Here is an 18,415-nt window from a genome sequence, read left to right on the forward strand (position 1 = left end):
GAAAGCTATGACAAACCTAGACAGCATATGAAAAAGCAGACAGCATTTTACCGACAAAGCTCCATCTAGTCAAAGCTGTGGTTTTTCCAGTAGGCATGTACGGATGTGAGTTCAACCTTAAGGGAAAAGCTGAGCCCCGAAGAATCGATGCTTTTGAACTGTGGTGCTGGAGAAGACTTGAGAGTCCCTTAGACATCAAGGAGATCAAACCAGTCAATCCTAAAGGAAACCAACCTGAATATTCATTGGAAGGACTTATGCTGAAGCTCCAACACTTTGACCACCTGATATGAAGAGCTGACTCACTGAAAAAGACCCTAATGCTGGGAACTATTGAGGACAGGAAGAGAAAGTGGTGACAGAAGATGAGATGGAATCACTGACTCAATGGAAATGAGTTTGAGCAAACTCTGGGAGATAGTGAAGAGCAGGGAAGCCTGCCATGCTGCAGCCCATGGGGTCACAAAGAACTGAATATGACTTAGCAACTGAACAACAATAACTCCCAAAAATGAAATACTTAGGTGTAAATATCATAAAACATGGGTAGGTTTTCTATGCTGAAAACTACAAAACAGTGAAAAAAGAAATAAAGATCTAAATAAATGGAGAATAATATACCATTTCTGTGGGTTGGAAGAATCAACATAGTACAGATGACAATACTCCCCAATTTGATATACAAAGTTAATGTAACTGCTATCCAAATTCCAGTAAGATTTTTGTAGCTACAAACAAAATGACTCTAAGATGTATATAGAAAGACAAAGGAAGTAAAATAGTTAAGACAGTTTTGGAAAAGAAAAGATTGAAGTAAGAGGAATCAATATTTTCAATTTCAAGATTTATTATATAGCGTCTTTAATCAAGACAGTCTGGCATTGATGGAAAGACAGATACGGAGATCAGTGGGATGGGTTAGAGAGCCCAGAGAAAGACCCACAGAAATACCCACAACAGGGTTTTGACAAAGGGACAAGTGTTATTCAATGGAAGAAAGGTAGCCTTAAAAAAAAAGTGGTGCTGGAGCAACTGGACATTCATTAAAAAAAAAGAATCTCAATCTAATCTCAGATCTTACCCAAAAAGTTTAATCAAACTGGATCATGGACATAAATGTAAAATATTAGGCAGGAAACCAACACAAATCTGTTAAGCAATTATCCTTCAATTAAAAAATAAATAAAAATTTTAGTCAAAAACATAAGAGAAAATCTTTGAGATCAAAGCATTTGAGAACAAAGCATTCTTAGCCTTGACACCAAAACCCTGATCTGTCAAAGGAAAAACTGATGAACTTCATCAAAATTTTAAAATTTACTGTACAAAAGATCTTGTTAAGAGGATGAAAAGACAAAGACTAGTGTTTAGAAGACAAGAAGAATTCTCAAAACTTAACAGTTAAAAGAAATCCAGTTAGAAAATCAGCAAAAGACATAGCAACGTTTCATTGAAAAGATTAGCAGATAGTAAATAAGCGCATGAAAGATGTGTAACAAAATTAGCACCAAGAAGGAAACAGGAATTATGAATACAGCGATAAATCACTACATTATCTATTAGAAAGGCTGAAATGAAAAGAAGTCGTGAAAATCCTGGTGAGGACAGGGGAAAACTGGATCATTCCTACATTGCTGGTAGGAATGTAGAATGGTACATTCTCTGGAAAATAGTTCAGCAATATCTTAAAAAAAATAAACATGCAACAACATAACAGTCCAATAATTGTGCTTCTGGGCATTTATCCCAGAGAAATAAAAACTTATGTTCTCACAAAACTTGCATACAAATGCTCATAGTAGCTTTATTTATAAGAACCCAGAACTGAAAACAACCTAGATGTCCTTCAGTGGGTCAATAGTTATACATCGCTGGTACATTCATATCATGGAATACTCTTCAGCAATAAGAAAGGATGAACTCTTGATACATGAACAATCTAGATAAATCTCCAGAGAAGTGTGAAGAGAGAAAATGTAAATCATAAAAGTTTATATACTATACGATTCCATCTGTGTATCATTTTTGAATTGATAAAATTGTAGAAATGGAGAACAAATTAGTAGTCCCAGGCGCTAAGTAGGGGGTAGGAGTAGGAGGGAAGTGTGTGTAGCACAACAGAGTGACTCTTTTTTTTTTTTTTTAATTGAAGGGTAATTGCTTTACAGAATTGTGTTCAGTTCAGTTCAGTTCAGTTCAGTCGCTCAGTCGTGTCCGACTCTCTACGACCCCGTGAGTCACAGCACGCCAGGCCTCCCTGTCCATCACCAACTCCCGGAGTTCACTCAAACTCATGTCCCTCAAGTTGGTAATGCCATCCAGCCATCTCATTCTCTGTCGTCCCCTTCTCCTCCTGCCCCCAATCCCTCCCAGCATGACAGTCTTTTCCAGTGAGTCAACTCGTCGCATGAGGTGGCCAAAGTATTGGAGCTTCAGCTTCAGCATCAGTCCTTCCAATGAACACCCAGGACTGATCTCCTTTAATATGGACTGGTTGGATCTCCTTGCAGTCCAAGGGACTCTCAAGAGTCTTCTCCAGCACCACAGTTCAAAAGCATCAATTCTTCGGCGCTCAGCTTTCTTCACAGAATTGTGTTAGTTTCTGTTAAACATTAACATCAGTCACCCATAGGTATACATATGTCCCTCCCCTCCTGAACCTCCCTCCCACCTTCCTCCCCATCCCACCCCTCTAGGTCATTACAGAGCCCCAGTTTGAGTTCTTTGAGTCATCGGAAAATTTCCATTGGTTTTCTATTTTAGATATGGTAATGTAAGTTTCCATGTTACTCAATTGAGGTATTCTTGTGTTGTAATTGATCTGTATCTTAACTGTATTAATGTCAGTATCCTGGTTGTGAAATGGTACTATAATTGTGTAAAATATTACCATTGGGGGAAACTGGGTAAATGGTATATAGAATTTCTACGTTGTTTTTTACAACCACATGTGAATATGTAATTTTCTGAAAGTAAAAATTTTAATAAAAAAAAAAAGGATCAGAAGTCCTGGATTCTGGTCCTATGTGTAGGTGATTTTTAGGAAGACATTCAATTACTCCGCTTTAGTTTACTAAAGCTTCCATTTTACTAAAATGGAAGAAATAATATCCGCACTATATCCTAAAGTGAAGTGAAGTAAAAGTCTCTCGTGTGTCCGACTCTTTGCAATCCCATGGACTGTATAGTCCATGGAATTCTCCAGGCCAGAATACTGGAGTGGGTAGCCTTTCCCTTCTCCAGGGGACCTCCCAACCCAGGGATTGAACCCAGGTCTCCCACATTGCAGGCGGATTCTTTACCAGCTGAGCCACAAGGGAAGCCCTATATCCTGGAAGTGGCAAATAAAGAGAAAAAAATTTAAGAATTTTCATAGAGCTGCATACCTGGAATCAGACTTCTAGAACAGGAGGTATATTAGTAATTTCATAGGTCGTTAGTCTCTAAAGTATTTTTTTTCTGGACCATAGGGACTACAGGTTGGGCATTATGGAAAACGATGAGAAGTGGAGTAGGAAGTGCTTCTTATACAAACTTCTCCTTCTAACATTCCACCCCTGTTCCATCCCCACTCAAGCTTGTTTTCATTTGTTTTCCATATTAGAATTCTGAGGGATCCTGTAGAAGTGTTTCTTACTATTTAGAAAACAATTTTTCTAGTCCTAATCTTTTATTTTATTGAATAGGAGACTGGTAACCAGAGAGGTTTAGAGGTTTAGTGACTTATTCAAGACATTAAGATAGTTCTCTGAGCTGAGAACAGAACTAGGACTGTTGACCCTTAGTCCAATTCTCCCACGCCCCTCCCCCCCGCCGCCAACCCCAATCATGGTGTAAATAGCTTAGGCAGGTAATAAATTTGCTAAAGTAGTAACATTTATTGTTATCTAGAGACGTAACTTTATACCTCTTTCTTTAAACAGATGGGTTGAATTTATAGATATGTTGGTAATGGAAGGACTGATGCTAAAGCTGAAACTGCAATACTTTGGCCACCTTATGCGACGAGTTGACTCACTGGAAAAGACTCTGATGCTGGGAAGGGTTGGGGGCGGGAGGAGAAGGGGACAACAGAGAATGAGATGGCTGGATGGCATCACCGACTCTGTGGACATGAGTTTGAGTGAACTCCGGGAGTTGGTGATGGACAGGGAGGCCTGGTGTACTGTGATTCATGGGGTCGCGGAGAGTCGGACACGACTGAGCAACTGAACTGACTGACTGACTGGTAATGGTACTATTGGGGCTTCCCTGGTGGCTCAGAGGTTAAAGCGTCTGCCTCCAATGCGGGAGACCCGGGTTCGATCCCTGGGTCGGGAAGATCCCCTGGAGAAGGAAACGGTAACCCACTCCAGTATTCTTGCCTGGAGAATCCCATGGACGGAGAAGCCTGGTAGGCTACAGTCCATGGGGTCGCAAAGAGTCGGACACGACTGAGTGACAGAACGGAACGGAATGGTACTATTGGATATTGTTTATCTAATAACAATAGGTGGGTGGAATTCAAGGAGTGTCACACTTCAGTTAGTGTACATATTTGGGAAAAGCTTGTTGGTGCCACCTAGTGGTTCAAGCAATAGATATTGAAGGCAATGGCAAGCCACTCCAGTACTCTTGCCTAGAAAATCCTATGGACGGAGGAGCCTGGTAGGCTGCAGTCCGTGGGGTCGCTAAGGGTCAGACATGACTGAGCGACTTCACTTTCACTTTTCACTTTCACACATTGGAAAAGGAAATGGCAATCCACTCCAGTGTTCTTGCCTGGAGAATCCCAGGGACGGGGGAGCCTGGTGGGCTTCCATCATGGGGTCACACAGAGTCAGACACGACTGAAGTGACTTAGCAGCAGCAGCAGCAGCAGCAGCAGCAGTACTTCAGAAGACATTTTATGTCCCCCCTTTTGTTAATGCTATTTTAATTAAAGTACTAAAAGTCATTGCCAGCTACCTCAGCCACTTTACCTCTATGATGTTTTAGGTGAAAATGCTTTTCTAAATATAAAATAATAGACGTTTTTGGTTTAGCTATGAAGTTTATATCCGCTAATTAAAAACTCTTCTTGATAGAGCAAATTATTTAATTATTTTCAAACCCTGATTATTTGTTAATTACAACTAATTTTTAAGTCAGAATAGTGAATCCTTTACTTAGTACTGATCCTTAGGATTCCTATAAAACTAATAGCCAGGTTTAAAAGTACTAACCTTTTTTTTTTTTTACAAAATCTGCAATTCGGACCTTTTACTAAATCAAATATTACTGTGAAAAAACCTATCACCATGTTAAAGAATAATATCATAAGGATTGCAATTAGAATTAAGTGCACAATCTATTAGAAAGGTTTTAACTCTTTGAAGTTTTCTAATGTGCATATATTTCTTTCAATGAAAACTTATACTTTAAGAGAGATAATTTTTTCCTAACATCAAAGCAATTATTTGAGCAAACCAACCCCTTGCAACAACTACTGAAAACTTAAATGCTTAATTACTTCTATATTCTCACCGTAAATAATTTTCTTTCTTTTATGAGGGGTCATGGAAGGAGTGAATCATAAAATAATTTGTTTGCTAAAGGTGTTATTAACTTTAGAAATTGCTTGTCCTCTGGGCTGGCCCACTTACCAAAGCTATTTTCAGAACAATTATGACAATGATGACTAAATACTCAAATACGTAAAAGATACTGGGTAGACAAGTATAAGGGAAATCGTTAACAAGCCTGTGGAGGGAATCTGAGCAGGATGCAAAAGCAGATATTGAGAAAAATGAGACCAGTGACAGAAAAAGAAGACAAAAACATTTAAGGAACTGAAGTGAGGTACCATCATGGGCAAAAGTGAAAAAGGTCTGAGAAAATCCTGAAAAAGTTTAACTACAGGAGAAATTTAGAAAACTTAGTTACATGCTCACTTAAAAATTTCAACCTGTGCAAAGCTGAACAAAAATTTCAACCTGAACAATGTATGCTGTTGTTTCTGATTTATTTTAGTAATTGAATGTTTTTAACTATTGACTAGAGGTACATTTTCACAGTTCAGTTCAGTTCAGTTCAGTCGCTCAGTCGTGTCTGACTCTCCGCGACCCCATGAATCACAGCACGCCAGGCCTCCCTGTCCATCACCAACTCCCGGAGTTCACTCAAACTCATGTCCACAACACCAATTTAAAAAGAGATTAAGAAAACATGCAAATGTAGCCCCTTTCCAAGGACTTGGATCGGAGATGAAGTTTATGGGTAGCATTCATTAATCATGTCAGATAATATTAAGGTCTTTATACAAGTTACCTACTGACTAACTGAAGCTCTTTCCTCCTTAAAAAATATCTGAACTCTACTGGAATAGATTTTTCAGTAAAAACAGTTCAGACTGAATGTTGAAGACAGGTGGGAACAAAACAGATTTTGAAAGCAAAGTCCATAAGGTCTTTTACGCAGACTTCCTGAAGTCACAGGAAATGGACATGCAGTCAGGTATTGGTCAGGTCCCGGCTTTGTTGCTTATGCCGTGAGCTCATCACTTGAGTTTCTTCTTCTGTACAGTGGGAATCATACAGCCTCTTATGGTTGTTAAGAGGATTAAATCATACACACACACACAGGTTAAGGTGCTTATAATGCTTGGCATACAGTGGGTGATTAAGAAATGTTAATTTCTTTTTCCTTTGGGACTAAACATACCAGACAATATTTAGTCAAGCAGTCAGCAAAGCATTCTTTCCCATGGTCTTTTGGTTTCACTGGCAGCACAGACTTGAACTGGCAAAGAAGTCACGAGCTGTTTTTAATAAGTCTCACATAAAATTCTTAAGGCCCTAAGAATCGCTTATTACACATAATTATAACAAGTAGGTTTTGTGCCTAGGGACACATATTTTTAAATCTTCTAATAACTACAAGATAGGGAAATTCACTTGTTCCATTTTAACTTAAGGTCACAGATTTTTTAGTTTAGAGCCAACATGAAACTTTTCAAAGAATAAGGAAATAATAAGTACGTAGGCTACAAAAAGAGTACTTCTATTTTCAGGATTGCGACCGTGCTTAAGTTGCTTCTGTCATGTCAGACTCTTTGCGACACTATGGACTGTGGCCTGCCAGGCTCCTCTGTCAATGGGGATTTCTCCAAGCAAGAATACTGGAGTGAGTTGACATGCCCTCCTCCAGGGGATCTTCCCGACCCAGGGATCAAACCAGAACCAGAGTCTCTTATGTCTTTTGCATTGCCAGGTGGGTTCTTTACCACTAGTGCCACCTGGAAAGTCCCTGTTTAGGATTAGTATCAACCAAATGGACTTCCTTGGTGGCTCAGATGGTAAAGAATCTACCTGCAATGTGGGAGACTGCAGGTTCAATCAACCAAACGTGAAAAGCCAGTGGCATCTAAAGAGATTATTGTACTAAGATTTGAGAAAATACTCTTGTTTTTACTAACATTTGCAAAGATGTATAAATAAATACAGACTATAAACTTTAAGGATTTTATTTAAGACTCACTACCCCTTCCAAAGTTATTACTATTCAAAACCCAAAAAATTCCATAATTGGTAAAATGTCACTGTTGAGATTCAGTGTCTACATGAGGGCTCCTCAACTACCATTTAAAACACACACACTCTTATCATGTTAATAAGTTGTGCCTATAGGCATCCAGTCTTAACACAGTAGTTTACTAATGAATGAAGCAAAAGGAAAAAGATGGTTGGCACATTGATAAAGGACAAGTTCAGCCCTTTTTAAAAAAAATCTGGAAATATTTAAAGTAACGTTATAAATGGAAAATTTAAATAAACTTTTAAAACTTTGAGTACTAGTTATATGTAAGAAATAGTACCTAAGTACGACTACTTATATAGCTTTGCCATTTGAAATCTTGCTTAGTATTTCTGCTAAGTCACTAAATATGTCTGTTTTCTCAAATTTAAAACATAAAAGCCCTTCAACATTGTTGTCTGCTTTTTCAAATTCATTGTATTGTCTCTTTGTTTACATCTGATATTATTCTATTCAGTTCGGGATGTGTCTGACAGTACGGCGAGGTGGGTGTTCGCGCATTCTAGCCTGGGCTGCAGGAGCCACACAGGAGAGCATGTCTTCAGTCTGAGCAGTTACTGAACTTGCCTTCAGGCTGGTTACAGTCCACCTCTTAGCCTCCTCTCTTCTATCTCAGGGAAAGAGGTGTGTGAGGAAGTGAGGAGAGGCTCCCAAACGCTGTTCCGGTCCCCAGACCCGGATGGAAAGGAGAGACGGGGTGAGCCACAGTGCTGCCCCTCCGGCATGCGCTCAGAGGCCCTGAAGCTGTGAGGACAGGGAGCGCCTTTCCCTGCAATGGAAGGTACCAGCACCCACCTCCCTTGCTCTTCACTCGTCACTGATACCTCTCTAACATCCCAGCCTATTTGCCCAAGGATTCTTCTCCCTGATTAGAAGGCACTGACCAAAAGACCAGTCCCAACTCTGTGATTTTACAGTGTTCACTAAATCTTTCTTTTTATTAAATTTCATCAATGACAAAATGCTTCATTAAACAGATATTACTATAATACTTTTGTTAAAATAATGAATATCTTTTTTTGTTATAATAATGAATATCTTCTTTTTGTTATAATAATATCCTTTTTTTTTTCCTATGTCACTGAGCTGGTTTTATCTCCTAGCATATCATACACATTGTTCTTTCGTGCTTAAAATAGCCTCTAGAATGGATTCAACTTGTACAACTGTAAAGGGAAGGAATGACTCATTTCAGGGCCTTAGACGAAAATAAGATGCGTTACTGACTTATGGTGGAAGGAACTGATGTACTCACGGTCAATTAGAAGCACTGTGGCAGAGGCAGACAGTGGTGCCATGAGAACCCAAAGAACACCAGGCTTCTTGAGAGCGGTGTATTTTAGCTGCGTTGTGACAGCTGCCTAGGAAACAAGGTAAGCGGTGGGCAAAGGCGTGGAAAGTCCAAAGCCTGTTCTGAGAATGCAACTTTGTTTTCATGGATGGAGTGTAAAAAGGGTAAATCAAAGTCGGATCAAAGAATCAAACCTGGCACAGTGCCTGATGCCGGTCACACATTGTTTCCTCTGCTGAATTAGGGAGGAGGCTGCCTCACCTGGACGCAGTAGAGAGTTGTGTATCTTCTACCTTCCTGATGACAAAAGAACACACATTCATGATACAAATACAAGCATGATGGAAAGAGATAATGAAGAAAGTTAAGGATTCGTGCAATCTCTTTCCCCTACAAAACTCCGTCAATGAGTTCGTTTCTATGTTGTTGTTCAGTTGCTAAGTCGTGCCAACCCTTTGCGACCCCATGAACTGCAGCACACCAGGCTTCCCTGTCCTTCACTATCTCTGGGAGTTTGCTCAACCTCATGTCCATTGAGTCAGTGATGCCATCCAACCATCCCAACCTCCTTCGTCCCCTTTTCTCTCTGCCCTCAATCTTGCCCAGCATTTTCCAATACATCTTTTGCTGTCTTTTCCAGTGAGTCAGCTCTTTGCATTAGGTGGCAAAAGTACTGGAGAGCTTCAACTTCAGCATCAGTCCTTCCAGTGAATACACGCATCACATCAGCTCCTTTAAAGCACGACACTGGGGACTTCTCTGGGAGTCCAGTGGCTAAGGCTCTATGCTATGATGCAGGGGTCACGGGTTCAATCCCTGGTCAGGAAACTAGATCCCACATACTGCAAGAAAAGATCCTGTATGCCATAACTAAGACTGAAGTACAGGTTATGCCAGGCGGGAAGATTACTACTAAGAGCCAAGACAAAGCGATGCAAATGAAATGTGCTATTTTAAACAGGGGGAAAGGGCTTGAGCAGAGATTGAAAGTGAATGTGAAAGCATTAGTTGCTCAACTGTGTCTGACTCTGCGACCCCATGGACTGTAGCCCCACCAGGCTCTTCTGTCCATGGAATTCTCCAGGCAAGACACTGGTGTAGGTGGCCATTCCCTTTGCCAGGGGATCTTCCCGATCCAGGGATCGAACCCGGGTTTCCTGCATTGCAGGAAGATTCTTTACCATCTGAGTCACCGGGGAATCTTAAATTATTTAAAATACAGATTCTCTCAATCTCTCTGTTGCCTTACAGAGGTGCCTTGTCTAAACCAAAACTTGTGTAATCAATACTTTTCAGTAATAATTGAAATAGAACTGGTATATTGCATGTGGCAGGCATTCAGTAAATAACTATTAAATGAATTAATGTTTTCTAATTATTTAATAAGTTAGAGTAGAATCAGAGTTTTTTTGAAAATAATGTTCTCAGTTACTTGAATTCTAATATACTATCCAGAATGGGAGAGAAAAAGGAGGGGCAATATCTCACTGAAGATTGAAAGGAAATTTCCGATGATCACCAGTGTGTGATCCTTGCCAGAGGCCACCATCTAGAAATTCCCTGTGAATGTGAAAGTCACCCATTAAGTGTGTCATGGTGGGGACAGTAAGATCTATTCCTTTAAAATTCATCCCCCAGTTTTCAGTTCAGTTCAGTCGCTCAGTCGTGTCTGCGACCCCATGAATCACAGCACACCAGGCCTCCCTGTCCATCACCTACTCCCGGAGTTCACTCAAACTCATGTCCACAGAGTCGGTGATGCCATCCAGCCATCTCATTCTCTGTCGTCCCCGTCTCCTCCCACCCCCAATCCCTCCTAGCATCAGACTCATTTCCAGTGAGTCAACTCATACCATGAGGTGGCCAAAGTATTGCAGTTTCAGCTTCAGCATCAGTCCTTCCAGTGAACACCCAGGATTGATCTCCTTTAGAATGGACTGGTTGGATCTCCTTGCAGTCCAAGGGACTCTCAAGAGTCTTCTCCAATACCACAGTTCAAAAGCATCAATTCTTCGGCGCTCAGCTTTCTTCACAGTCCAACTCTCACATCCATACATGACCATGGGAAAAAACATAGCCTTGACTAGTCGGACCTTTGTTGGCAAAGTAATGTCTCTGCTTCTTAATATGCTATTAGGCTGGTCATAACTTTCCTTCCAAGGAGTACGCGTCTTTTAATTTCATGGCTGCAATCAGCATCCGCAGTGATTTTGGAGCCCAAAAACATAAAGTCTGACACTGTTTCCACTGTTTCCCCATCTATTTCCCATGAAGTGATGGGACCAGATGCCATGATCTTCATTTCCTGAATGTTGACAAGGCAACCTTTTCACTCTCCTCTTTCACTTTCATCAAGAGGCCTTTGAGTTCCTCTTCACTTTCTGCCATAAGGGTGGTGTCATCTGCATATCTGAGGTTATTGATATTTCTCCCAGCAATCTTGATTCCAGCTTGTGCTTCCTCCAGCCCAGCGTTCCTCATGATGTACTCTGCATAGAAGTTAAATAAGCAGGGTGACAATATACAACCTTGACATACTCCTTTTCCTATTTGGAACCAGTCTGTTGTTCCATGTCCAGTTCTAACTGTTGCTTCCTGACCTGCATACAGGTTTCTCAAGAGGCAGGTCAGGTGGTCTGGGATTCCCATCTCTTTCAGAATGTTCCACAGTTTATTGTGATCCACACAGTCAAAGGCTTTGGCATAGTCAATGAAGCAGAAATAGATGTTTTTCTGGAACTCTCTTGCTTTCTCCATGATCCAGCGGATGTTGGCAATTTGATCTCTGGTGCCTCTGCCTTTTCTAAAACCTGCTTGAACATCTGGAAGTTCACGAATCACATATTGCTGAAGCCTAGCTTGGAGAATTTTGAGCATTACTTTACTAGCGTGTGAGATGAGTGCAATTGAGCATTCTTTGGCATTCCCTTTCTTTGGGATTGGAATGAAGACTGACCTTTTCTAGTCCTGTGGCCACTGCTGAGTTTTCCAAATCTGCTGGCATATTGAGTGCAGCACTTTCACAGCATCATCTTTCAGGATTTGAAATAGCTCGACTGGAATTCCATCACCTCCACTAGCTTTGTTCGTAGTGATGCTCTCTAAGGCCCACTTGACTTCACATTCCAAGATGTCTGGCTGCAGGTGAGTGATCACACCGTTGTGATTATCTTGGTCGTGAAGATCTTTTTTGTACAGTTCTGTGTATTCTTGCCACCTCTTCTTAATATCTTCTGCTTCTGTTAGGTCCATACCATTTCTGTCCTTTATCGAGCCCATCTTTGCATGAAATATTCCCTTGATATCTCTAATTTTCTTGAAGAGATCTCTTGTTTTTCCTATTCTGTTGTTTTCCTCTTTTCTTTGCATTGATCGCTGAGGAAGGCTTTCTTATCTCTCCTTGCTATTCTTTGGAACTCTGCATTCAGATGCTTATATCTTTCCTTTTCTCCTTTGCTTTTCGCTTCTCTTATTTCACAGCTATTTGTAAGGCCTCCTCAGACAGCCATTCTGCTTTTCTGCATTTCTTTTCCATGGGGATGGTCTTGGTCCCTGTCTCCTGTACAATGTCACGAACCTCCATCCAGAGTTCATCAGGCACTCTACCTATCAGATCTAGACCCTTAAATCTATTTCTTACTTCCACTGTATAATCATAAGGGATTTGATTTAGGTCACATCTGAATGGTCTTGTTCTCCATTTTCCATATCGCTTGTTCTCCATTTTCCATATCGCTTGCTGACTTGCATCCAAATGTATACATCTTAGTTATATACGTATACTTTATTCATCATTTTCTTGTTGTTGTGCAGCCCCTGAATTATGTCAGACTCTTTTGCAACCCTATGGACTGGAGCCCATCAAGCTCCCCTGTCCATGAGATTTCCCAAGCAAGAATACTGGAGTGGGTTGCCGTCTCCTTTTCCAGGAGATCTTCCCAATCCAAGGATCAAACTCACATTTCCTGTGTCTCCTGCACTGACAAGCAGATTCTTTACCACTGAACCACCAGAGAAGCCCGGTTTGTTATTTTAAATATTATTAATTTGGACATTTTAAACAAAATAGGTTTTCTATGGCAGATTCAGTTCAGTTATTCTTCTACTATAAAAGGTAATCCAACAGGTTTATAACCCAGGCATTTAACAATGAATTGAGACTAATTGCCTTTGAATATGGTAGAGTTTCCTGGTTTCTTTAAGCTTCTCCAATACACCCTTGGAAAACCAATCCATCCCCACCCAACAGCTGACCAAAGAATGACTCATGTTCTTCACATAAACACACCTTTTACTTTAATTTATATGCTTCCTACTATCTGGGATGCTTCTCACTCCATGAAAATTCTATTTTTAAAAAGTTTAATTAAAAATATATTACAGAAAATTTTTAAAACAGAGGAGAAAATATTACTTATACAGCTACTCCCTAAAATAAAATATTGTATTTTGGTTCACTTGTTCAAGACTTACTTGTTTTTTCCAAGCCTTTTTTAGTTTTAAATTATTAAAGTAATAAAGATTTTGTTTCTAGTCATGACAGAGTAGCTTATATTGGGTGAAGCTTTCCTACAACTAATAATTTTGAACTTAGAAAATTATTTATTTGGTTGAGTCAGGTCTTAATTTCCACATGTGGAAACTAGTTCGGTGACCAGGGAATGGAACCCAGCCAGGCCCCTGCACTGGGAGCTTGGAGTCTTAGCCACTGGATCCCTAGGGAAGTCCCAAGGATTATGGACTTTGGACAAAATATATAAAAGAACTGGAATGACAAAAAGCAGTTACAAACTGGAGGGGAATCAGCCCTGGAGAAAAGGGAACTACTCTTGGTGATATCCACGTTTCAACAGATTGATCCCTGAGGGCATTCCCCAATGAGTAGAGAGTAACTAGAAATTTAGCTGTAGCCTTATTGGCTTGAGGTATCAGAGGACAGCATTTGGGGCTGCCAGACCAGTTGGAAATTAAGGGGGAAAATTTTAGAAATGAAAGCCATTAAGATTGGACTATCAAAATCAGTGCACAAACTTCTTTCAAATTCTTGGATGACCTCTGAGTTGCATATACATGGTTTCAAAAATGTCCAGGAAAGCAACAGCTAGAAAATGCTGAGCAGAGTTTCAATTGTTGCCCCCTATAGAACAGACAGAGTTTGGAGTCTGAATCCTACTCTCTTAGTTTACATGGGCTACCATAATAAAGGGAAGGCAAAGGGAATGGCAAACCACTTCAGTATTCTTGCCTTGAGAACCCCATGAACAGTATGAAAAGGCAAAAATAGGACACTGAAAGATGAACTGCCAGTCGGTAGGTGCCCAGTATGCTACTGGAGATCAGTGGAAATAACTCCAGAAAGAATGAAGAGATGGAGCCAAAGCAAACACCCAGATGTGGATGTGACTTGTGATGGGAGTAAAGTCCAATGATGTAAAAGAGCAATACTGCAAAGGAATCTGGTGTATTAGGTCCATGAATCAAGGCAAATTGGAAGTGATCGAACAGGAGATGGATGGCAAGCGTGAACATCGACATTTTAGGAATCAGTGAACTAAAATGGAATGGAATGGGTGAATTTAACTCAGATGACCATTATATCATTTCATGCAAAGATGGGCTCAATAAAGGACAGAAATGGTATGGATCTAACAGAAGCAGAAGATACTAAGAAGAGGTGGCAAGAATACACAGAAGAACTGTACGAAAAATACCTTCAGGACCCAGATAATCATGATGGTGTGATCACTCACGTAGAGCCAGACATCCTGGAATGTGAAGTCAAGTGGGCCTTAGGAAGCATCACTACGAACAAAGCTAGTGGAGGTGATGGAATTCCAAATTCTAAAATTCCATTTTAGGAGTTCAAATCCTAAAAGATGTTGCCGTTAAAGTGCTACACTCAATATGCCAGCAAATTTGGAAAACTCAGCAGTGGCCACAGGACTGGAAAAGGTCAGTTTTCATTCCAATCCCAAAGAAAGGCAATGCCAAAGAATGATCAAACTACACTGCACAACTGCACTCATCTCACACGATAGCAAAGTAATGCTTAAAGTTCTCCAAACCAGGCTTCAATAGTACATGAATCGTGAACTTTCAGATGTTCAAGCTCAATTTAGAAAAGGCAGAGAATCCAGAGATCAAATTGCCAACATCCGTTAGATCATCGAAAAAGCAAGAGAGTTCTAGAAAAATAACTAGTTTTGCTTTACTATGTCAAAGCCTTTGACTGTGTGGATCACAAAAAACTGTGGAAAATTCTGGAAGAGATGGGAATCCCAGACCACCTTACCTGCCTCCTGAGAAATATGTATGCAGGTCAAGAAACAACAGAACTGGACATGGAACAAGACTGATTCCAAATAGGGAAAGGAGTACGATAAGGCTGTATGTTGTCACCCTGCTTATTTAACTTATATGCAGAGTACACCATGCGAAATGCTGGGCTAGATGAAGCACAAGCTGCAATCAAGATTGCCAGGAGAAATATCAATAACCTCAGATATGCAGATGATACCACTCTAATGGCAGAAAGTGAAGAGGAACTAAAAAGCCTCTTGATGAAAGTGAAAGAGGAGAGTGAAAAAGTTGGCTTAAAGCTCAACATTTTAGAAACCTAAGATCGTGTCAACCAGTCCCATCACTTCATGGGAAATAGATGGGGAAACAATGGAAACAGTGAGAGACTTTATTTTGGGGGGCTCCAAAATCACTGCAGATGGTGATTGCACCCATGAAATTAAAAGACGCTTGCTCCTTGGAAGAAAAGCTATGACCAGCCTAGACAGCATATTAAAAAGCAGAGACATTACTTTACCAACAAAAGTCCGTCTAGTTAAAGCTATGGATTTTCCAGTAATCATGTATGGATGTGAGAAATGGACCGTAAAGAAAACTAAGCACTGAAGAATTGATGGTTTTGAACTGTGGTGTTGGAGAAGACTCTTGAGAATCCCTTGTACTGCAAGGAGATCCAACCAGTCCATCCTAAAGGAAATCAGTCCTGAATATTCATTCAGGACTGATGCTGAAGCTGAAACTCCAATACTTTGGCCACCTGATGCGAAGAACTGACTCATTGGAACAGACCCTGATGCTGGGAAGGATTGAAGGTGGGAGGAAAAGGGGAGAACAGAGGATGAGATGGTTGGATGGCATCACCGACTTGATGGACATGAGTTTGAGTAAGCTCCAGGATTTGGTGATGGACAGGGAAGCCTGGCGTACTGCAGTCCATGGGGTCGCAAGAGTCAGACAAGACTGAGCAACTGAACTGAACTGACCATAATGTCACAAGCTGGGTGGCTTATCAACAGTAGAAATTTATTTCTCACAGTTGTAGAGGCTAGTAGTCTAAGATCAGTGTTCCTGCACGGTTGAGTGAGGGTCATCTTCCAGGTCATAGGCTTGCTATATCCTCACCTGGCAGAAAGGGGCAGGGAACTCTGTGGGATCTCTTTTATAAAAACACCTACCCTATTCATGAGAGCTTTACCCTCATGACCTAATAATCTTCCCAAGGACCTAATAAGAATTTCAACATGTGAATTTGAAGGTGACACATTCAGACCATAGCTCCTACGAAGTCTGAGGGGCTTGGTAAACACTTCAAATATGTAATCAAAACTTGAGGCCACACCTTCAAACTAAAGACTGTTTCCTAGAACTGAAGATGTGTTCTAAGACTAAAAGTGAAATAGGTATTTTAATAGTAAGATTATTTCAAACTTCTTCACTATTCCTCCAAAGTGTTGAGCATTACTGTATTAAATAGACATTCAAGTGGATGAATGAATGAGCCTCTCTCCTACATTATTTTTTACACAATATGTCCACCTCAAAAAGCCACCAGTAGCTGACTCCTGGCTTCCCTGGTAGCTCAAATGGTAAAGAACCTGCCTGCAATGCAGGAGACCTGGGTTCGATCCCTGGGTTAGGAAGATCCCCTGGAGAAGGGAATGGAAACCCACTCCAGTATTCTTGCCTGGAAAATCACATGGACAGAGAAACCTGATGGGCTATAGTCCACAGGGTCACAAAGAGTCCAAAACAACTGAGCAACTAGCACACACACATATATATAAAAAGTAAACTTACACAAGTTTAAAAGGCTTACCTGGTAGCTCAGATGGTAAAAAATCCACCTGCAATGTGGAAGACCCAGGTTTGATTACTAGGTCAGGAATATCTCCTAGAGAAGGGAACGAAAATCCACTTCAGTATTCTTGCCTGGAGAATCCCATGGACAGAGGAGCCTGGGAGGCTACAATTCATGGGGTCTCAAAGAGTCAGACGTGATTGAGTGACTAACACACACACAAGTTTAAAGTCATCAGCTGGTGACTCAGCTGCTAGAATGGAAATCAGGACTTTTCAGAGGAAGATGAACTCATGTATTATCTATAATGTCTAGGATTAAAGAAAAATTAGACATGTAAGGACACAGGAAAATGTGACCCAGGATCAAGAAAATAGTCAAAAGAAACAGACCCTGGATGACCTCTACGTTAGAATTAGCAGACAAGGACTTTATTATAGATGTTTTCAAAAACAATAGAAAAAGACAGTCATAACAGAAAGTGGAATTTCAGGAAAAAAATAAAAAGTTATTGACTCAACGGTAAAGCGTCTGTTGCAATGAGGGAGACCTGGGTTTGATACCTGGGTTGGGAAGATCCCCTGGAGAAGGGAATGGCTACCCACTCCAGTATTCTTGCCTGGAGAACTCTTGCCATGGTAGGTTACAGTACATGAGGTTGCACAAGAGTTGCACATGGCTGAGCAACTAACACACTGTAATGAAATTCTAGAACTGAAAAGTACAGTATCTAAAATAAAAAATTCACTTGATGAGCATAACACCAGTCTGAAGACGGCAAAAGGGTCTGTGAACTGGAAGAAAGATGAGAGAGAAAAAGGATGAAGAATGGACATTGGGGTGCATGCACCCTTTCAGAGCATGTTTTCCTCGGAGATACGTATGCCCAGGAGTGGGACTGCAGGGTCATATGGTAGCTCTACTTTATCTTTTTAAGTAACCTGCATACTGTTCGCAACAATGGCGGCACCAATTTACATTCCCACCAATAGTGCGCAAGGGTTCCCTTCTCTCCACACCCTCTCCTTTTTTGCTTTTTTCTATCTTATACTTGTTGATTGCTTGCTGCACTTGTAATATGCAGAGCCGCAGAGATTGAGACACAGTATTTATTACCAGGTGTGACGTTTTTGCTAGGTCAGTGGAAGGCTGAGTCAGTGTAGTGAGGAGTTGAGCTGGGTTGTCTTTGGTTGTGCTACATTTACCATTGGTTTTAAATTTCACTGGACTTGGTTTACTAGAGACTTTACCTCAATGTTCTGCTTCTACCTTAAGTCTCCTCTATTAGTTTCGTCCTCACAGGGGTGTTTCTTTGCTCGTGCTCCTTCCCCCACCACACACCTCTGTTGCCTGGTCCAGTTACCTGGTCCTTATTATCTGAGGCTTGCTCAGCAGTGGGGTGGGCAATGAGAGGCTGGAAGAGCTGCGGTGCTGCTTCAGCCTCAGCCTCAGCCAAACCCTGTACCTCTGGT

The 18,415-nt window shown here is 40.8% G+C and overlaps 1 long non-coding RNA gene across 1 annotated transcript; it reads right to left on the reverse strand.

Annotated features, from left to right (window-relative positions):
- Positions 1-1,545: 1,545 nt before the first annotated feature.
- LOC148777544 (uncharacterized) lies at positions 1,546-17,567 on the reverse strand. Its single transcript, XR_016037548.1, has 3 exons — positions 16,962-17,567; positions 8,810-9,142; positions 1,546-2,602 (listed from the first exon to the last, which is right to left on the reverse strand). It is a non-coding gene; the product is annotated as an uncharacterized LOC148777544 (long non-coding RNA).
- Between the last annotated feature and the right edge of the window lie 848 nt (positions 17,568-18,415).

Source organism: Moschus berezovskii, chromosome 6, assembly GCF_049115385.1.
Source record: "Moschus berezovskii isolate FMDL1 chromosome 6, NW_MosBer_1.0, whole genome shotgun sequence".
Lineage (NCBI taxonomy): Eukaryota > Metazoa > Chordata > Mammalia > Artiodactyla > Moschidae > Moschus > Moschus berezovskii.